Here is a 23,691-nt window from a genome sequence, read left to right as displayed (position 1 = left end):
CTCACAACAACTCGCTGTGCAAAAAACATCCTCCTCATCTCCCCCTCTGCTTCACAACAACTCGCTGTGTAAAAAACATCCTCATCTCCCCCTCTGCCTCACAACAACTCGCTGTGTAAAAAACATCCTCCTCATCTCCCCCTCTGCCTCACAACAACTCGCTGTGTAAAAAACATCCTCCTCATCTCCCCCTCTGCCTCACAACAACTCGCTGTGTAAAAAACATCCTCCTCATCTCCCCCTCTGCCTCACAACAACTCGCTGTGTAAAAAACATCCTCCTCATCTCCCCCTCTGCCTCACAACAACTCGCTGTGTAAAAAACATCCTCCTCATCTCCCCCTCTGCCTCACAACAACTCGCTGTGTAAAAAACATCCTCCTCATCTCCCCCTCTGCCTCACAACAACTCGCTGTGTAAAAAACATCCTCCTCATCTCCCTCTCTGCTTCACAACAACTCGCTGTGTAAAAAACATCCTCCTCATCTCCCCCTCTGCCTCACAACAACTCGCTGTGTAAAAAACATCCTCCTCATCTCCCCCTCTGCCTCACAACAACTCGCTGTGTAAAAAACATCCTCCTCATCTCCCCCTCTGCCTCACAACAACTCGCTGTGTAAAAAACATCCTCCTCATCTCCCCCTCTGCCTCACAACAACTCGCTGTGTAAAAAACATCCTCCTCATCTCCCCCTCTGCTTCTTTTCCCGATTCTCTTCAATCTGTGTCCCTCTGGTTACCCTCCCTCCTGTCACTGAAACACTTTCTCCTCATTTACTCCATCAAAACTCTTCCTGATTTCGTTATGTAGAGAGAAAAGACAAACTGGGATTGTTCTCCCTCGAGCAGGGAATGATGAACGGAGATTTAATAGAGGTGTTCAAAATCAGGAAGGTGAGAATTATTCTATCAATAATGTAATGATAATGATGATGACCCAATCCTCTGACCGTGCGAATAGATTCTCCCCAACTCCCTGAATCCTTGTCAGATCCAACAACCTTTCCTGTGTCACCTCATTTTGAAAATCCAAACCTACCATCTCCACCGTTTCCGCTTTCTCCTTCCCGTTTGTTACATCCTCAAAAAACTGGACTGGATTTGACAAATCTGATGAACATTTCACAAAACCCTGCTGTCTCTGCTGAATCATATTATCATTAAGAAACATAAACTATGGTTGGATTGTGGCTCCTGGAGGCTCTGTGAGGGAGGGACACGTGTAGAGATTGAAGTCGAGATCTATTAACTGAACGAGTCTCAGAAATGTCAAGTGTTCCTCAGAGAAAATGGTTAATGATCCATTTCATTCACAAGTGTCTCCTTATTCAGTGAGGACGAGGAGCTGGTGGAGTTTCTCCGAGACAGAGAGAAGGTGGGAATGGAAGGGAAGTGCTGGGTGATCAAAGACAGAGTGAAGGAAGATGTTTAAAGAATGAGTTTGGAAAGATCTCCGAGTGTCTGGAATGGGGAAGATGTGAGTGGTTTATTCCAGGAAGGGTGAGTAACTGAGCTCCCAATGACTGCTCTCCATATTGTCATCTCTCCCACTCCGGCACAGGGAGATCCCAATCCCTAAAGCTCTGTCTCCCACTCTGGCACAGGAAGATCCCAATCCCTAAAGCTCTGTCTCCCACTCCGGCACAGGGCAATCCCAATCCCTAAAGCTCTGTCTCCCACTCTGGCACAGGAAGATCCCAATCCCTAAAGCTCTGTCTCCCACTCCGGCACAGGGCGATCCCAATCCCTAAAGCCCTGTGTCTCTGTCTTCAGGAACATTGTTCTGAGGGAAGAGCTGAGAGAGAAAACAAGGTCTGGATTGTTCATTGTTGAGAGATTTCCCAGTTCTCAGACTCTGATAAGAAGGGAATATGGAGCGGGATGTGGGAACAGAGTTGGAATAGGATTCTGTGTCGATTGATCCAATGGAAGAGTTAGCACCGGAGCAGGACAATGGGCTGAATGGCCTACTCTGTACTGAGTCTATCATGGAGCTGCTGAAACAGCAGTGACAGAATCTATTGAAATGATTGGGGTTGAGCTCAGGATTAGGGGAGCTGTGTTGTGACCATCACAGGAATTGCTGTGTTCAGGAGTTTAACCCCAGCATTGTTCGAAAGAAAGAAGTTGCATTTAGAGGCTGGATTAGCACAGGGCTAAATCACTGGCTTTGAAAGCAGACCAAGGCAGGCCAGCAGCACGGTTCAATTCCCATACCAGCATCCCCGAACAGGCGCCGGAATGTGGCGACTAGGGGCTTTTCACAGTAACTTCATTTGAAGACTACTTGTGACAATAAGCGATTTTCATTTCATTTCATTGGGGCAGCACGGTAGCATGGTGGATAGCACAATTGCTTCACATCTCCAGGATCCCAGGTTCGATCCCCCGCTGGGTCACTATCTGTGCGGAGTTTGCACGTTCTCCCCGTGTGTGCGTGGGTTTCCTCCGGGTGCTCCGGTTTCCTCCCACAGTCCAAAGATGTGCAGGTTAGGTGGATTGGCCATGATAAATTGCCCTTAGTGTCCAAAATTGCCTTAGTGCTGGGTGGGGTTACTGGGTTATGGGGATAGGGTGGAGGTGTGGGGATAGGGTAGGGTGCTCTTTCCAAGAACCGGTGCAGACTCGATGGGCCGAATGGCCTCCTTCTGCACTGTAAATTCTATGTATGTATCTATTTAAATAGCACCTTTCACCACCTCAGGATGTCCCAATGTACATTCCAGCCAATGACGTACTTTTGAAGTGCAGTCACTGTTGTAATGTGGGAAACTTGGCAGCCAATCTGCACAGCAAGATCCCACACACAGCGAGGTGGTATTGAGCAGATCATCGTGTTTTGAGGTGTTAATTGAGGGATAAATATTTTCCAGGACATGGGGGGAATTCCCTGATCTTCGAGATGGTTTCCTGGGATCCTTTACAACACCTGGAGGACCGGCTGTACAACTGACACTGGGCTGCAGTATCTCTCAAATTGGACACTGAGTGACATTAAACACCTGGAGGACCGGCTGTACAACTGACACTGGGCTGCAGTATCTCTCAAATTGGAGATTCCTGAGACAGGGACAGAGCTTCGGGGGAACAGGTGAGAATTGATGAAGCTCTGCAGACAGAGACTGGAGGACAGTGAGACAGACACAGAGACTGAAATCCTTCAGGATCTCTGCTGAGTGGAGGCAGTGGGAGGGGAAGATACTGGGTAACCAGACGAGGGAGAAAGGAAGTGAAAGATATGTAGATAGGGTGAGACGGAGAGGGGGTGGGGGTGGTTCATGGGGAACATAGAAAACAGGAGCAGGAGGAGTCCATTCGGCCCCTCTAGCCTGCTCTGCATTTCATTCTGATCATGGCTGATCATCCAACTCAATAACCTAATCCCGCTTCCCCCCCCAAATCCTTCGACTGCCTTCGCCCTGAGTGCCAAATCTGACTGCTTCTTGAAAACGTACAGGGCAGGATTCTCCCTTTGAGAGTCTAGGTATTGACGGCGGGACTGAATTGGGAGTGTTTCCCTGTCCCGCTGGGGGTGCCAGTCCCGGAACCAGTCAGGAATAGGCGAGCACTCTGCCCATTTGCAGTTCCAATTGACGCCAATGTCGGGCCCGCTGGGGCCGGAATTGGCACGGGAGAGTTGGACAAGCTGGAGCTGCAGATAATCACTCTGCTCCCCACAGACTCCCATTGCAGCCGAGACGATAACTCCACGAACAGCGTCCCCTGCAGATGCTGAGCTGGAAATGTCGCTGGATGCCGTGGAGGAGATGCGGCATACCCTTTTCACCAGGGTGGGCAGGAGGCTGCCTCCCGCCAATGTCAACCCGGCCTGGACGGAGGTGGCACAGGCGGTGAGCACCGTGGGCCCCACCGTGAGGACCAGCCTGAGGTGCTGCAAGAAGCTGAACAACCTCCACAGGGAGACCCGGGTGAGTCACCACCGCTGTGCCCCTGGCAGCACCCCTGTCCCACACCCCCCCAACCCCCACCCCAACACCCGCACACCCCCACACACACCCCTCCCCACCCCCCACCCCCAGCAATGCAGCCCCCACCAGGCGGACCGGCAGGCAGTGCTCTGCGAGGATGGGCAGCTCCCCAGGAAGGAGAAAGGAAGTGAAAGATATGTAGATAGGGTGAGACGGAGAGGAGGTGGGGATGGTCAATGGAGAACAGAAGCACCAGCAAGGTCTAGATAGGCCGAATGGCCAGATTGTGTCTGGACATTTTGTGCCTATGTTATTGGGGAAAAGGTAATTGTGAATTCTGAACCCACTGACACGAGGTTTAGTATCACTCGCTGTCTCGCTGGACACCCTCAGAGGGCAGTTCATGGGCAAGCACTTTGTGTGGATTATTAGCCCAGTAACAGAACCACTCCATTGACACAAATCTCCCCCAACATCACTGTGAAGGAGCAGAATCTCCACCAGAGTCAATCTGCCTTCCAGTGATTACAAACACTGAAAGATCGCTCTCATCTTTGTTCAATTCTGAAACTCTGTTTATCTCTGGAAGTTGTAGTGATTTAAGATTCCTTTCCACCAACCTGACCACAATGTCCAAACTGGGGGCTTTTTGCTGCATTTTATCGGCCTGTTTATTCCTCCCTCTTCATTTGTGTTGGGATCGGGTTCCATCAGGAAATCTCGCTCCTCAATGACAGCCGTTTTCAAGGTTATCCCAGGGACAGTTCATGGAAAATTTATGTTGTGATTATTCTTCAAACATTGAAGAGATTAAACGCCACCCCCTGGGGTTTGTGTCTCAATCGACATTTGTCTCGACTGAAGGCAACGTGGAAATAAAAATGATGGCAGGAAGTGAGGAGGGGAAATTAATGCTGGAATAATTGCCACACAAGATGTGAGGGGGGTGTGGGGGAATTGGGGACATTCTCTAAGGGCTGAGGTGACAGTGGATTCATGTCTCTAATCTCCAGAAAACCCTCTCTGGCGACAAGTTCCTCATTTCAGAGTCTGCCCCCCTCCTCTGGGAGGGAAACAGTTTCTATATCCCCCAACCCACGGGATTGGACAATTAATTCCCCCCCCCCACTCTATCCCCCCTCCCCCCTCTCCCCATCCCCAGCCCACTCTCTCCCTCCTCTCCCCCATCCCCCTCAACACACCCTCCTCCATCTCTCCGTCCTCTCCCCCATCTCCCTCAATGCCCCCCCACACCCCCATCCCCCATCCCCATCCCCTTCAACACCCCCATCCCCACCAATCCCCCCCTCTCCCTCCTCTCCCCCATCCCCCCAACACCTCCCATCCCCCCGCCCCTCCTCTCCCCCACCCCCTCAACACCCTTCCCCATCCCCCCCTCTCATCTCCACCATCCCCCAACTCACTCAACACCCCTCCCCATCCCCCCTCTCCCTCCTCTCCCCCCATCCCCCTCAACACCCCACATCCCCCCAATCCCCCTCTCTCCCCCCCCACCCAATCAACAACCCCCCTCCCTCCTCTCCCCCATCCCCCATCCCCCTCAACACCCCTATCCCCCTCTCCCTCCTCTTCCCCCATCCCCCTCAACACCCCCAATCCCCCCCCCCCCCAATGCCCCCCTCTCCCTCCTCTCCCCCCAGTGGAACTATATTTCTGTGTATTTTGTGAAGTTTATGAATCTCTGTATTTAATCCCACCGGGACATAATGAAGCTGCTGTTGAACAGGACAATCTAGAATATTATCCCCAAATCACAGTGCATCAGTGACACCATCACTGCCCCTCAGTAATATCTCACCCTGGTACACACCCCCAACACTCCCTCAACACCACCAACACCTCCCTCCAATAACCCCCCCCAACCTCCCCCAACACCCCTCACCCCCCAACGCCCATCCATCCCCCCAACACCCCCCAAAAAACCCCCACCTCCAACACCCCCAATAACCCCCCACCCCCAACACCCCCTCACCCTCCAACACCCCCCCAACACCCCATCACAACACCCAACACTCCCTCAACCCCACAACACCCCCCAACAGTCCCCCAACACCCCTCACCCCCCAAAAACCCCCTCCCCCCCCCCAACACCCCCCAATACTCCCTCACCCCCCAGGACCACCCCAACACCCTCCAGCACCCCCCAACACCCCCCAATAACCCCACACCTCAACAACCCCTCAACCCCACCAACACCCCCTCAACCCCACCAACAACCCTCACCCCAAATAACCCCCCACCCCTCAACAACCCCTCACCACCCAACAGCCCCCCCAACACCCCCTCAACCCCACCAACAGCCCCTCACCACCCAACACCCCCCCACCCCCCCAAACACCCCCCAATAACACCCCACCAATAACCCCCACCCCTTAACACCCCCTCAACCCCACCAACTCCCTTCAACCCCACCAACACCCCTCAACCCCACCAACACCCCCTCACCCCCCCAATAACCCCCCACCCCTTAACACCCCCTCAACCCTTCAACAGCTCCTCACCCCCCCAACACCCCCTCCCCCCCAACACCCCCCCCAATACCCCCTCACCCCCCAGGACCACCCCAACACCCTCCAGCACCCCCCAACACCCCCAATAACCCCCCGCCAATAACCCCCACCCCTCAACAACCCCTCAACCCCACCAACACCCCCTCAACCCCACCAACACCCCCTCACCCCCAATAACCCCTACCCCTCAACAACCCCTCACCACCCAACAGCCCCCCCAACACCCCCTCAAACCCACAAACACCCCCTCACCACCCAACACCCCCCCACCCCCCCAACACCCCCCAATAACACCCCACCAATAACCCCCACCCCTCAACATCCCCTCAACCCCACCAACTCCCTTCAACCCCACCAACACCCCTCAACCCCACCAACACCCCCTCACCCCCCCATAACCCCCCACCCCTTAACACCCCCTCAACCCTTCAACAGCTCCTCAACCCCCCAACACCCCCTCAACCCCCAACACCCTCTCTCCCCCCAACAACCCCTCGCCCCCAACACCCCCCAATAACCCCCACCCCCTAACACCCCCTCAACCCCCAACACCCCCCAATAACCACCCACTCCCCCAACACCCCCTACCCCCCCAACATCCCCTCACCCCTCACCCCCCCAACACCCCCCACACCCCACACCCCAACCCCCAACACCCCCTCACCCCCAACACCCCCTCAACCCCCAACACCCCCTCACCCCCCAACACCCGCCCCAATAACACCCCCCCACCACCCCCTCACACCCCAACACCCACTCACACCCTCACCCTCCAACACCCCCCACCCCCCCACCACCCCCTCACCCCCCCCAACAACCCCTCACCCCCCCAACACCCCCTCACCCCCACCACAGCCTCACCCCCCCAACACCCCCGACCACCCCCTCAGCACCCCGCCAATACCCCCCCAATAACCCCCCCCACTCCTCAACACCCCCTCAACCCCCCAACACCTCCTCAACCCCCCAACACCCCCTCGCCCCCCAACAGCATCCCAATGACCCCCACTCCCCCTAACGCTCCCTCAACCCCCCAACACCCCCAATAACCCCCCACACCCCGACACCCCCCCACCCCCAACACCCCCTCACCCCCTCATCCCCCCAATACCCCCCACCCATCCAACACCCCCTCACCCCCCCAACACCCTCTCAACCCCCAAACACCCCCTCAACCCCCCAACACCCTCTCACCCCCAATCACCACCCCAATAACCCCCACCCCCCAACACCCCCTCACCCCCCAACAGCACCCCAAAACCCCCTCAACCCCACCAACACCCCCTCACCCCCCAACCCCCCCCACCCTCTCAACACCCCCAACCACCCCCCCAATAACCCCCCGCCAATAACCCCCACCCCTCAACACCCCCTCAACCCCACCAACACCCCCTCAACACCACCAATACCCCCTCACCCCCCCACCCCTCAACACCCCCAACATCCCCTCAACCCCCCAACATCACCTCAGCCCCCCCAACACCCCCTCAGCCCCCAACACCCCCTCACCCCCCAACACCCCCTCAACCCCCAACACCCCCTCACCCCCCAACACCCGCCCCAGTAACCCCCCCACCACCCACTCACCCCCCAACACCCACTCATACCCTCACCCCCCAACACCCCCTCACCCCCAACACCCGCCTCAATAACCCCCCCACCACCCCCTCACTCCCCCAACAACCCCTCACCCCCCCAACACCCCCTCACCCCCACCACAGCCCCACCCCCCCAACACCCCCGACAACCCCTCAGCACCCCGCCAATAACCCCGCCAATAACCCCCCCCCCACTCCTCAACACCCCCTCAACCCCCCAACACCTCCTCAACCCCCCAACACCCCCTCGCCCCCCAACACCATCCCAATGACCCCCACTCCCCCTAACACTCCCTCAACCCCTCAATAACCCCCCACACCCCGACACCCCCCCACCCCCCAACACCCCCTCACCCCCTCATCCCCCAACACCACCCACCCATCCAACACCCCCTCACCCCCCAACACCCTCTCAACCCCAATCACCACCCCAATAACCCCCACCTCCAACACCCCCTCAGCCCCCAACACCCTCTCAACCCCAATCACCACCCCAATAACCCCCACCCCAACACCCCCTCACCCCCCAACACCCTCTCAACCCCAATCATCACCCCAATAACCCCCACCCCCAACACCCCCTCAGCCCCCAACAGCACCCCAAAACCCCCTCAACCCCACCAACACCCCCTCACCCCCCCAACAACCCCTCACCCCCCCAACACCCCCTCACCCCCTACCACAGCCTCACCCCCCCCAACACCCCCGACCACCCTCTCACCATCCCGCCAATAACCCCCCCCCAATAACCCCCCCACTCCTCAACACCCCCTCAACCCCCCAACACCTCCTCAACCCCCCAACACCCACTCACACCCTCACCCCCCAACACCCCCCACCCCCCACCACCCCCTCACCCCCCCAACAACCCCTCACCCCCCCAACACCCCCTCACCACCACCACAGCCTCACCCCCCCAACACCCCCGACCACCCCCTCAGCACCCCGCCAATAACCCCCCCAATAACCCCCCACTCCTCAACACCCCCTCAACCCCCAACACCTCCTCAACCCCCCAACAACCCCTCGCCCCCCAACACCATCCCAATAACCCCCACTCCCCCTAACACTCCCTCAACCCCCCAACACCCCCCAATAACCCCCCACACCCCGACACCCCCCCACCCCCCAACACCCCCTCACCCCCTCATCCCCCCAACACCCCCCACCCATCCAACACCCCCTCACCCCCCCAACACCCTCTCAACCCCAATAACCACCCCAATAATCCCCACCCCCAACACCCCCTCACCCCCCAACAGCACCCCAAAACCCCCTCAACCCCACCAACACCCCCTCACCCCCCCAACAACCCCTCACCCCCCAACACCCCCTCACCCCCTACCACAGCCTCACCCCCCAACACCCCCGTCCACCCTCTCACCATCCCGCCAATAACCCCCCCAATAACCCCCCCACTCCTCAACACCCACTCAACCCCTCAACACCTCCTCAACCCCCCAACACCCCCTCACCTCACAACACCCCTCGCCCCCCAACACCATCCAAATAACCCCCACCCCCTAACACTCCCTCAACCCCCCAATACACCCTCAATAACCCCCCACACCCCGACACCCCCTCACCCCCCAACACCCCCTCACCCCCTCATCCCCCAACACCCCCCACCCATCCAACACCCCCTCACCCCCCCAACACCCTCTCAACCCCCAAACACCCACTCAACCCCCAACACACTCTCACCCCCAATCACCACCCCCAAAACCCCCATTCCCAACACCCCCTCACCCCCCAACAGCCCCCCAAAACCCCCTCAACCCCACCAACACCCCCTCACCCCCCAACACCCCCCACCTTCTCAACCCCCCCCAACCACTCCCCCAATAACCCCCACCCCTCAATACCCCCTCAACCCCACCAACACTACCTCAACCCCACCAATACCCCCTAACCCCCCACCCCTCAACAACCCCCAACATCCCCTCAACCCCACAACACCACCTCAACCCCCCCAACACCCCCTCAGCCCCCAACACCCCCTCACCCCCTAACACCTCCTCGCCCCCCCAATAAACCTTCACCCCCCCAACACCCCTCACCACTCCCGACACCCCCAACACCCCTTCACCCCCCAACACCCCCTCAACCCCCCAACACACCCTCACCCCCCAACACCCCCCAAAATAACCCCAGCCCCCCAACACCCCCTCACCCCCCAACACCCCCTCACCCCCTACCACAGCCTCACCCCCCCAACACCCCCGACCACCCTCTCACCATCCCGCCAATAACCCCCCCAATAACCCCCCCACTCCTCAACACCCACTCAACCCCCAACACCTCCTCAACCCCCCAACACCCCCTCACCTCACAACATCCCTCGCCCCCCAACACCATCCAAATAACCCCCACCCCCTAACACTCCCTCAACCCCCCAACACCCCCCCAATAACCCCCCACACCTCGACACCCTCTCACCCCCCAACACCCCCTCACCCCCTCATCCCCCCAACACCCCCCACCCATCCAACACCCCCTCACCCCCCCAACACCCTCTCAACCCCCAAACACCCACTCAACCCCCAACACCCTCTCACCCCCCAATCACCCCCCCAAAACCCCCACTCCCAACACCCCCTCACCCCCCAACAGCTCCCCAAAACCCCCTCAACCCCACCAACACCCCCTCACCCCCCAACACCCCCCACCCTCTCAACCCCCCCAACCACCCCCCCAATAACCCCCCGCCAATAACCCCCACCCCTCAATACCCCCTCAACCCCACCAACACCACCTCAACCCCACCAATACCCCCTCACCCCCCACCCCTCAACAACCCCCAACACCCCCTCAGCCCCCAACACCCCCTCACCCCCTAACACCTCCTCACCCCCCCCACCCCCCCCCAATAAACCTTCACCCCCCCAACACCCCTCACCACTCCCCACACCCCCAACACCCCTTCACCCCCCAACACCCCCTCACCCCCCAGCACCCCCACACCCCCACCACCTCCTCACCCCCCAACACCCCCTCACGCCCTAATACCCCCTCACCCCCCAACACCCCCCCAACACCCCCTCACCCCCTCAACAGCCCGCCAATAACCCCCGCAATAACCCCCCACCCCTCAACAACCCCTCAACCCCCTAACACCTCCTCAACCCCCCAACACCCCCTCACCCCAATACATCCTCGCCCCCAACACCCTCCCAATAACCCCCCACCCCCTAACATTCCCTCAACCCCCCAATAACAACCCACCCCCCAACCCCCCTCACCCCCCAACACCCCCTCAACCCCCCAACACCGCCCCAACACCCCCAATCTTTCCCAATAACCACCCACCCCCCCAACACCCCCTCACCCCTCACCTCCCCAACACCCCCAAACCCCCACCCCCCAACACCCCTTCACCCCCCCAACACCCCCTCACACCCCTAACAGCCCCTCACCCCAACACCCCCCAACACCCCCTCACCCCCTAACACCACCTCAACCCCCCAACACCCCCCCAACGCCCCCTCAACCACTAACACCCCCTCAACTCCTCACCCAGCCCAACACCCCCCATCCCCCACCCCCCTCACTCCCCAACACCCCCCAATGTCCTCCTCGCCTCCCACCCCCCAACAACCCCTCACCCCCAAAAGCCCCCAACACCCTCCCAACACCCCCCACCCAATAACCCCCCCCACCGCCCCAACAACCCCTCAGCCCCCCACCCCCCCAACACTCCCCAATAACCCCCAACACCCTCCCAACACCCCCACCCAGTAACCCCCTCACACACCCAACCCCCCAGCACTCCCCCAACCCCCCAACACCCCCATTCCCACCAACACCCCCTCACCCCCCATAACCCCCAACACCCTCCCAACACCCCCCACCCAGTAACCCCCTCGCGCACTCAACCCCTCAGCACCCTGGCAGCAGGGATGGGTGCCAGGGCCACTGGTCCTCACATTACCAAGCTCAGAAGGATCCAGGGGTACGGGGTGGGGGAGGGGGACACGTACGGGCAGGGATCTCAGTTCCAGACGTGGCTGCCATGTAGCCCGATGGCCATGGTTGGGCACGGGGAAACGCACCACGCTAAAATGTCGGCCTTTCACACCCTGCAGACAATGGATATTAGAATACAACCAGCAATGGTGGCCTTCCTGCTGGTCGCTGCAGCCCTGGGGGCTGCGCTGCGGCTGTACGAGCTGGAGCTGCTCGAGGAGGAGGAAGCTGCAGCAGCAGAGCAGGCAGCAGTGGAGTTGGCAACAGTGGAGTGGGCAGCAGTGGAGCGGGCAGCAGTGGCATGGGTAGCAGTGGCATGGGCAGCAGTGCAGCGGGCAGCAGCGGAGCAGGCAGCAGCGGAGCGGGCAGCAGTAGTGCAGGCAGCAGCGGAGTAGGCAGCAGTGGATGGGCAGCAGTGGAGTGGGCAGCAGTGGGGCGGGCAGCAGCGGAGCAGGCAGCAGTGGATGGGCAGCAGTGGAGCAGGCAGCAGTGGATGGGCATCAGTGGAGCGGGCAGCAGTGGAGCTGGCAGCAGCGGAGTGGGCAGCAGCGGGGCAGGCAGCAGCAGAGTGGGCAGCAGTGGGGAGAGGATTTTCACTGGTATATGACTTGTTATTGATACTCCGTTCCCCTTTTCAAACAGCAGGTTTGAATTCCAGAGAGCAATTAATCTCTTTTAAGTTACCAAGGAGTCTGGAAACAGCTTTTAAAATGCAGATAGAGAAACACTTCTTTCAACCTGTGCAGTTCAAAACCAGTCCAAACTCAAAGCGAAAGTAAAACTCACAGAGCCACAGCCCAGCTCCACGCACACAATGACATCACTGAAGCCATGTGATAAGACAAAAACATTTCAAAAAGGGACATTCCCATGCCAATTCTGAAGATGGATTGTTTTCAGCGAAGTACAAGATGGCCGGAGATTCAAGCTGGCAGTGTACTGACTGAACAGGACCTCACAATAGAATCCGCTGGAGAGAACTGCTCAGGAAAGTCCAGGGCAGGACAGATCAGTGCTAGTGTTAGCTGTGTACAGAGCTCCAGGGTCTCTGGTTAATAGCCTACAAAGAAGCAACTTAACTCGGGAACAAAGGAGCATAAAGATGATTTATTGAGCTTTAGTTTTTGCTGTGGTAGTGCTGTTGCGTACCCGTTCACTTCAACCCCACAGCCCCACTCCTGGCCACCCACCACTACTCCCCGCATCACGAGCAGAAGCCCCCCGGCCAGCGGCACGGCTGCCGGCGAAGTATGGTGGTGCTGGACACTGTCCGTACACCCTCTTTCTCTCTCAGCAGCCACCACACCAGGTTCACAATCTGTGAGACCACACATGGACCGTGCCGTCGGGAACTCGGCCCATCAGAGGTGGAGAAATGTGGGTGGGCCCACTAATGATAAGTAAACGGTGTTTCAAACGCGGTTTGCATCGCATTGATGCTGTTTACGGGGAGGAGGAACATTGCAACTCAGCATCAAACGGGCGCCTGCCATGATTTCTGCGTCGGGATCTAGTCCGAGCCCGATCGCATGCCCCAATTTTGGCGCGGCCAACGGAGAACTTACCCTGTGCCTGTTCAAAGTAACAGAATGGAATGGATCACATCCATTGGAGATCCCACCTGAAAGTCAGCACCTCTGACAGTGCAGTACATAGTCAGCACCTCTGACAGTGCAGCACACTGTCAGCACCTAGGACAGCTGAGCACACTGTCAGCACCTCTGACCGTGCAGCACACCATCAGTCAGCACCTCTGACAGCGCAGCACACCGTCAGTCAGCACCTCTGACAGAGCAGCGCACCATCAGTCAGCACCTCTGACAGTGCAGCACATGGTCAGCACATCTTACAGTGCAGCACACCGTCATCACCTCGGACGGCGCAGCACACCATCGGTCAGCACATCTGACAGAGCAGCACACTGTCAGCCAGCACCTCTGACAGTGCAGCACACTGTAAGCACCTCTGAGAGTATAGCACACCGTCAGCACCTCGGACAGCGCACACACCGTCAGCACCTCTGACAGTGCAGCACACCGTCACCACCTCTGACAGTGCAGCACACCGTCAACACCTCTGACAGTGCAGCGCACCATCAGTCAGCACCTCTGACAGTGCAGCACACCGTCAGTCTGCACCTCGGATAGCTCAGCACACCGTCAGCACCTCTGACAGTGCAGCGCTCCGTCACCACCTCTGATAGTGCAGCACACCGTCAGCACCTCAGACATTGCAGCACACTGTAAGCACCTCTGACAGTGTAGCACACCGTCAGCGCCTCGGACAGCGCACACACCGTCAGTCAGCACCTCGGACAGCGCAGCACACCGTCAGCACCTCTGACAGTGCAGCACACCGTCACCACCTCTGACAGTGCAGCACACCATTAACACCTCTGACAGTGCAGCGCACCATCAGTCAGCACCTCTGACAGTGCAGCACACCGTCAGTCTGCACCTCGGATAGCTCAGCACACCGTCAGCACCTCTGACAGTGCAGCACTCCGTCACCACCTCTGACAGTGCAGCACACCGTCAGCACCTCTGACACTGCAGCACACCGCCAGTCAGCACCTCTGACAGTGCAGCACACCGTCACCGCCTCTGACAGTGCAGCACGCCGTCAATCAGCACCTCGGACAGCGCAGCACACCATAAGTCAGCAACTCTGACAGTGCAGCACATCGTCAGCACCTCTGACAGTGCAGAACCACGTCAGTCAGCTCCTCGGACAGCGCAGCACACCGTAAGTCAGCACCTCTGACAGTGCAGCACACCGTCAGTCAGCACCTCGGACAGCGCAGCACTCAGTAAGTCTGCACCTCGGACAGCGCAGCACTCCGTCACCACCTCTGACAGTGCAGCGCACCGTCAGCACCTCTGACACTGCAGCACACCGTCAGTCAGCACCTCTGACAGTGCAGCACACCGTCACCGCCTCTGACAGTGCAGCACGCCGTCAATCAGCACCTCGGACAGCGCAGCACACCGTCAGCACCTCTGACAGTGCAGCACCACGTCAGTCAGCTCCTCGGACAGCGCAGCACACCGTAAGTCAGCACCTCTGACAGTGCAGCACACCGTCAGTAAGCACCTCGGACAGCGCAGCACTCAGTAAGTCTGCACCTCGGACAGCGCAGCACTCCGTCACCACCTCTGACAGTGCAGCGCACCATCAGCACCTCTGACACTGCAGCACACCGTCAGTCAGCACCTCTGACAGTGCAGCACACCGTCAGCACCACTGACAGTGCAACACACCGTCACCTCCTCTGACAGTGCAGCACGCCGTCAATCAGCACCTCGGACAGCGCAGCACACCGTCAGCTCCTCTGACAGTGCAGCACCACGTCAGTCAGCACCTCGGACAGCGCAGCACACAGTAAGTCAGCACCTCGGACAGCGCAGCACTCAGTAAGTCTGCACCTCGGACAGCGCAGCCCTCCGTCACCACCTCTGACAGTGCAGCACACCGTCAGCACGTCGGACAGCGCAGCACACCATCAGTCAGCACCTCTGACAGTGCAGCACACCGTCAGCACCTCTGACAGTGCAGCACACAGTCACCTCCTCTGACAGTGCAGCACGCCGTCAATCAGAACCTCGGACAGCGCAGCACACCGTAAGTCAGCACCTCTGACAGTGCAGCACATCGTCAGCACCTCTGACAGTGCAGCACCACGTCAGTCAGCACCTCGGACAGTGCAGCACACCGTAAGTCAGCACCTCTGACAGTGCAGCACACCGTCAGTCAGCACCTCGGACAGCGCAGCACTCAGTTACTCAGCACCTCTGACAGTGCAGCACTCCGTCACCACCTCTGACAGTGCAGCACACCGTCAGCACCTCTGACACTGCAGCACACCGTCATTCAGCATCTCTGACAGTGCAGCACATCGTCAGCACCTCTGACAGTGCAGCACACCGTCACCGCCTCTGACAGTGCAGCACGCCGTCAATCAGCACCTCGCACAGCGCAGCACTCAGTAAGTCTGCACCTCGGACAGCGCAGCACTCCGTCACCACCTCTTACAGCGCAGCACACCGTCAGAACCTCTGACACTGCAGCACACCGTCAGTCAGCACCTCTGACAGTGCAGCACACCGTCAGCACCTCTGACAGTGCAGCACACCGTCACCTCCTCTGACAGTGCAGCACGCCGTCAATCAGCACCTCGGACAGCGCAGCACACCATAAGTCTGCACCTCTGACAGTGCAGCACATCGTCAGCACCTCTGACAGTGCAGCACCACGTCAGTCAGCACCTCGGACAGCGCAGCACACCGTACGTCAGACCCTCTGACAGTGCAGCACACAGTCAGCACCTCGGACAGCGCAGCACACCCTCAGAGCCTCAGACAGCGCAGCACACCGTAAGTCAGCCCCTCTGACAGTGCAGCACACCGTCAGCACGTCTGACAGTGCAGCACACCGTCAGTCAGTACCTCGGATAGCGCAGCACACCGTCAGTCAGCACCTCTGACAGTGCAGCACACCGTCAGTCAGCACCTCGGACAGCGCAGCACTCAGTAAGTCAGCACCTCTGACAGTGCAGCACTCCGTCACCACCTCTGACAGTGCAGCACACCGTCAGCACCTATGACACTGCAGCACACCGTCTGTCAGCACCTCTGACAGTGCAGCACACCGTCAGCACCTCTGACAGTGCAGCACACCGTCACTGCCTCTGACAGTGCAGCGCGCCGTCAATCAGCACCTTGCACAGCGCAGCACTCCGTAAGTCAGCACCTCTGACAGTGCAGCACATCGTCAGCACCTCTGACAGTGCGGCACCACGTCAGTCAGCACCTCGGACAGCGCAACACACCGTAAGTCAGCACCTCTGACAGTGCAGCACACCGTCAGTCAGCACCTCGGACAGCGCAGCACTCAGTAAGTCAGCACCTCTGACAGTGCAGCACTCCGTCACCACCTCTGACAGTGCAGCACACCGTCAGCACCTCTGACACTGCAGCACACCGTCAGTCAGCACCTCTGACAGTGCAGCACATCGTCAGCACCTCTGACAGTGCAGCACACCGTCACCGCCTCTGACAGTGCAGCACGCCATCAATCAGCACCTCGCACAGCGCAGCACTCAGTAAGTCTGCACCTGGGACAGCGCAGCACTCCGTCACCACCTCTTACAGCACAGCACACCGTCAGCACCTCTGACACTGCAGCACACCGTCAGTCAGCACCTCTGACAGTGCAGCACACCGTCAGCACCTCTGACAGTGCAGCACACCGTCACCTCCTCTGACAGTGCAGCACGCCGTCAATCAGCACCTCGGACAGCGCAGCACACCATAAGTCAGCACCTCTGACAGTGCAGCACATCGTCAGCACCTCTGACAGTGCAGCACCACGTCAGTCAGCACCTCGGACAGCGCAGCACACTGTATGTCAGCCCCTCTGACAGTGCAGCACACAGTCAGCACCTCGGACAGCGCAGCACACCATCAGAGCCTCAGACAGCGCAGCACACCGTAAGTCAGCCCCTCTGACAGTGCAGCACACCGTCAGCACGTCTGACAGTGCAGCACACCGTCAGTCAGCACCTCGGACAGCGCAGCACACCGTCAGTCAGCACCTCTGACAGTGCAGCACACCGTCAGTCAGCACCTCGGACAGCGCAGCACTCAGTAAGTCAGCACCTCTGACAGTGCAGCACTCCGTCACCACCTCTGACAGTGCAGCACACCGTCAGCACCTATGACACTACAGCACACCGTCTGTCAGCACCTCTGACAGTGCAGCACACCGTCAGCACCTCTGACAGTGCAGCACACCGTCACTGCCTCTGACAGTGCAGCGCGCCGTCAATCAGCACCTTGCACAGCGCAGCACTCCGTAAGTCAGCACCTCTGACAGCGCAGCACATCGTCAGCACCTCTGACAGTGCGGCACCACGTCAGTCAGCACCTCGGACAGCACAACACACCGTAAGTCAACACCTCTGACAGTGCAGCACACCGTCAGTCAGCACCTCGGACAGCGCAGCACTCAGTAAGTCAGCACCTCGGACAGCGCAGCACATCGTCAGCACCTCGCACAGCGCAGCACTCAGTAAGTCTGCACCTCGGACAGCGCAGCACTCCGTCACCACCTCTTACAGCGCAGCACACCGTCAGCACCTCTGACACTGCAGCACACCATCAGTCAGCACCGCGGACAGCGCAGCACACCATAAGTCAGCACCTCTGACAGTGCAGCACATCGTCAGCACCTCTGACAGTGCAGCACCACGTCAGTCAGCACCTCGGACAGCGCAGCACACCGTACGTCAGCACCTCTGACACTGCAGCACACCGTCAGTCAGCAGCTCTGACAGTGCAGCACATCGTCAGCACCTCTGACGGTGCAGCACCACGTCAGTCAGCACCTCGGACAGCGCAGCACACCGTACGTCAGCACCTCTGACAGTGCAGCACACCTTCAGTCAGCACCTCGCACAGCGCAGCACTCAGTAAGTCTGCACCTCGGACAGCGCAGCACTCCGTCACCACCTCTTACAGCGCAGCACACCGTCAGCACCTCTGACACTGCAGCACACCGTCAGTCAGCACCTCTGACAGTGCAGCACACCGTCAGCACCTCTGACAGTGCAGCACACCGTCACCTCCTCTGACAGTGCAGCACGCCGTCAATCAGCACCTCGGACAGCGCAGCACACCATAAGTCAGCACCTCTGACAGTGCAGCACATCGTCAGCACGTCTGACAGTGCAGCACCACGTCAGTCAGCACCTCGGACAGCGCAGCACACTGTACGTCAGCCCCTCTGACAGTGCAGCACACAGTCAGCACCTCGGACAGCGCAGCACACCCTCAGAGCCTCAGACAGCGCAGCACACCGTACGTCAGCCCCTCTGACAGTGCAGCACACCGTCACTGCCTCTGACAGTGCAGCGCGCCGTCAATCAGCACCTTGCACAGCGCAGCACTCCGTAAGTCAGCACCTCTGACAGCGCAGCACATCGTCAGCACCTCTGACAGTGCGGCACCACGTCAGTCAGCACCTCGGACAGCGCAACACACCGTAAGTCAACACCTCTGACAGTGCAGCACACCGTCAGTCAGCACCTCGGACAGCGCAGCACTCAGTAAGTCAGCACCTCGGACAGCGCAGCACATCGTCAGCACCTCGCACAGCGCAGCACTCAGTAAGTCTGCACCTCGGACAGCGCAGCACTCCGTCACCACCTCTTACAGCGCAGCACACCGTCAGCACCTCTGACACTGCAGCACACCATCAGTCAGCACCGCGGACAGCGCAGCACACCATAAGTCAGCACCTCTGACAGTGCAGCACATCGTCAGCACCTCGGACAGTGCAGCACCACGTCAGTCAGCACCTCGGACAGCGCAGCACACCTTCGTCAGCACCTCTGACAGTGCAGCACACCGTCAGTCAGCACCTCGGACAGCGCAGCACTCAGTAAGTCAGCACCTCTGACAGTGCAGTACTCCGTCACCACCTCTGACAGTGCAGCACACCGTCAGCACCTATGACACTGCAGCACACCGTCAGTCAGCAGCTCTGACAGTGCAGCACATCGTCAGCACCTCTGACAGTGCAGCACCACGTCAGTCAGCACCTCGGACAGCGCAGCACACCGTACGTCAGCACCTCTGACAGTGCAGCACACCTTCAGTCAGCACCTCGCACAGCGCAGCACTCAGTAAGTCTGCACCTCGGACAGCGCAGCACTCCGTCACCACCTCTTACAGCGCAGCACACCGTCAGCACCTCTGACACTGCAGCACACCGTCAGTCAGCACCTCTGACAGTGTAGCACACCGTCAGCACCTCTGACAGTGCAGCACACCGTCACCTCCTCTGACAGTGCAGCACACCTTCAGTCAGCACCTCGCACAGCGCAGCACTCAGTAAGTCTGCACCTCGGACAGCGCAGCACACCGTCAGCACCTCTGACACTGCAGCACACCGTCAGTCAGCACCTCTGACAGTGCAGCACACCGTCAGCACCTCTGACAGTGCAGCACACCGTCACCTCCTCTGACAGTGCAGCACGCCGTCAATCAGCCCCTCTGACAGTGCAGCACACAGTCAGTACCTCGGACAGCGCAGCACACCCTCAGAGCCTCAGACAGCGCAGCACACCGTACGTCAGCCCCTCTGACAGTGCAGCACACCGTCAGCACGTCTGACAGTGCAGCACACCGTCAGTCAGCACCTCGGACAGCGCAGCACACCGTCAGTCAGCACCTCTGACAGTGCAGCACACCGTCAGTCAGCACCTCTGACAGTGCAGCACTCCGTCACCACCTCTGACAGTGCAGCACACCGTCAGCACCTATGACACTGCAGCACACCGTCTGTCAGCACCTCTGACAGTGCAGCACACCGTCAGCACCTCTGACAGTGCAGCACACCGTCACTCCCTCTGACAGTGCAGCGCGCCGTCAATCAGCACCTTGCACAGCGCAGCACTCCGTAAGTCTTCACCTCTGACAGCGCAGCACATCGTCAGCACCTCTGACAGTGCGGCACCACGTCAGTCAGCACCTCGGACAGCGCAACACACCGTAAGTCAACACCTCTGACAGTGCAGCACACCGTCAGTCAGCACCTCGGACAGCGCAGCACTCAGTAAGTCAGCACCTCGGACAGCGCAGCACATCGTCAGCACCTCGCACAGCGCAGCACTCAGTAAGTCTGCACCTCGGACAGCGCAGCACTCCGTCACCACCTCTTACAGCGCAGCACACCGTCAGCACCTCTGACACTGCAGCACACCGTCAGTCAGCACCTCTGACAGTGCAGCACACCGTCAGCACCTCTGACAGTGCAGCACACCGTCACCTCCTCTGACAGTGCAGCACGCCGTCAATCAGCACCTCGGACAGCGCAGCACACCATAAGTCAGCACCTCTGACAGTGCAGCACATCGTCAGCACGTCTGACAGTGCAGCACCACGTCAGTCAGCACCTCGGACAGCGCAGCACACTGTACGTCAGCCCCTCTGACAGTGCAGCACACAGTCAGCACCTCGGACAGCGCAGCACACCCTCAGAGCCTCAGACAGCGCAGCACACCGTACGTCAGCCCCTCTGACAGTGCAGCACACCGTCACTGCCTCTGACAGAGCAGCGCGCCGTCAATCAGCACCTTGCACAGCGCAGCACTCCGTAAGTCAGCACCTCTGACAGCGCAGCACATCGTCAGCACCTCTGACAGTGCGGCACCACGTCAGTCAGCACCTCGGACAGCGCAACACACCGTAAGTCAACACCTCTGACAGTGCAGCACACCGTCAGTCAGCACCTCGGACAGCGCAGCACTCAGTAAGTCAGCACCTCGGACAGCGCAGCACATCGTCAGCACCTCGCACAGCGCAGCACTCAGTAAGTCTGCACCTCGGACAGCGCAGCACTCCGTCACCACCTCTTACAGCGCAGCACACCGTCAGCACCTCTGACACTGCAGCACACCATCAGTCAGCACCGCGGACAGCGCAGCACACCATAAGTCAGCACCTCTGACAGTGCAGCACATCGTCAGCACCTCGGACAGTGCAGCACCACGTCAGTCAGCACCTCGGACAGCGCAGCACACCTTCGTCAGCACCTCTGACAGTGCAGCACACCGTCAGTCAACACCTCGGACAGCGCAGCACTCAGTAAGTCAGCACCTCTGACAGTGCAGTACTCCGTCACCACCTCTGACAGTGCAGCACACCGTCAGCACCTATGACACTGCAGCACACCGTCAGTCAGCAGCTCTGACAGTGCAGCACTTCGTCAGCACCTCTGACAGTGCAGCACCACGTCAGTCAGCACCTCGGACAGCGCAGCACACCGTACGTCAGCACCTCTGACAGTGCAGCACACCTTCAGTCAGCACCTCGCACAGCGCAGCACTCAGTAAGTCTGCACCTCGGACAGCGCAGCACTCCGTCACCACCTCTTACAGCGCAGCACATCGTCAGCACCTCTGACACTGCAGCACACCGTCAGTACCTCGGACAGCGCAGCACACCCTCAGAGCCTCAGACAGCGCAGCACACCGTACGTCAGCCCCTCTGACAGTGCAGCACACCGTCAGCACGTCTGACAGTGCAGCACTCAGTAAGTCAGCACCTCGGACAGCGCAGCACATCGTCAGCACCTCGCACAGCGCAGCACTCAGTAAGTCTGCACCTCGGACAGCGCAGCACTCCGTCACCACCTCTTACAGCGCAGCACACCGTCAGCACCTCTGACACTGCAGCACACCATCAGTCAGCACCGCGGACAGCGCAGCACACCATAAGTCAGCACCTCTGACAGTGCAGCACATCGTCAGCACCTCGGACAGTGCAGCACCACGTCAGTCAGCACCTCGGACAGCGCAGCACACCTTCGTCAGCACCTCTGACAGTGCAGCACACCGTCAGTCAACACCTCGGACAGCGCAGCACTCAGTAAGTCAGCACCTCTGACAGTGCAGTACTCCGTCACCACCTCTGACAGTGCAGCACACCGTCAGCACCTATGACACTGCAGCACACCGTCAGTCAGCAGCTCTGACAGTGCAGCACTTCGTCAGCACCTCTGACAGTGCAGCACCACGTCAGTCAGCACCTCGGACAGCGCAGCACACCGTACGTCAGCACCTCTGACAGTGCAGCACACCTTCAGTCAGCACCTCGCACAGTGCAGCACTCAGTAAGTCTGCACCTCGGACAGCGCAGCACTCCGTCACCACCTCTTACAGCGCAGCACACCGTCAGCACCTCTGACACTGCAGCACACCGTCAGTACCTCGGACAGCGCAGCACACCCTCAGAGCCTCAGACAGCGCAGCACACCGTACGTCAGCCCCTCTGACAGTGCAGCACACCGTCAGCACGTCTGACAGTGCAGCACACCGTCAGTCAGCACCTCGGACAGCGCAGCACACCGTCAGTCAGCACCTCTGACAGTGCAGCACACCGTCAGTCAGCACCTCTGACAGTGCAGCACTCCGTCACCACCTCTGACAGTGCAGCACACCGTCAGCACCTATGACACTGCAGCACACCGTCTGTCAGCACCTCTGACAGTGCAGCACACCGTCAGCACCTCTGACAGTGCAGCACACCGTCACTCCCTCTGACAGTGCAGCGCGCCGTCAATCAGCACCTTGCACAGCGCAGCACTCCGTAAGTCTTCACCTCTGACAGCGCAGCACATCGTCAGCACCTCTGACAGTGCGGCACCACGTCAGTCAGCACCTCGGACAGCGCAACACACCGTAAGTCAACACCTCTGACAGTGCAGCACACCGTCAGTCAGCACCTCGGACAGCGCAGCACTCAGTAAGTCAGCACCTCGGACAGCGCAGCACATCGTCAGCACCTCGCACAGCGCAGCACTCAGTAAGTCTGCACCTCGGACAGCGCAGCACTCCGTCACCACCTCTTACAGCGCAGCACACCGTCAGCACCTCTGACACTGCAGCACACCATCAGTCAGCACCGCGGACAGCGCAGCACACCATAAGTCAGCACCTCTGACAGTGCAGCACATCGTCAGCACCTCTGACAGTGCAACACCACGTCAGTCAGCACCTCGGACAGCGCAGCACACCGTACGTCAGCACCTCTGACAGTGCAGCACACCGTCAGTCAGCACCTCGGACAGCGCAGCACTCAGTAAGTCAGCACCTCTGACAGTGCAGT

The sequence above is a fragment of the Scyliorhinus torazame genome, chromosome 7, assembly GCF_047496885.1.
Source record: "Scyliorhinus torazame isolate Kashiwa2021f chromosome 7, sScyTor2.1, whole genome shotgun sequence".
Classification (NCBI taxonomy): Eukaryota; Metazoa; Chordata; class Chondrichthyes; order Carcharhiniformes; family Scyliorhinidae; genus Scyliorhinus; species Scyliorhinus torazame.
This window is presented reverse-complemented; position numbering follows the sequence as displayed.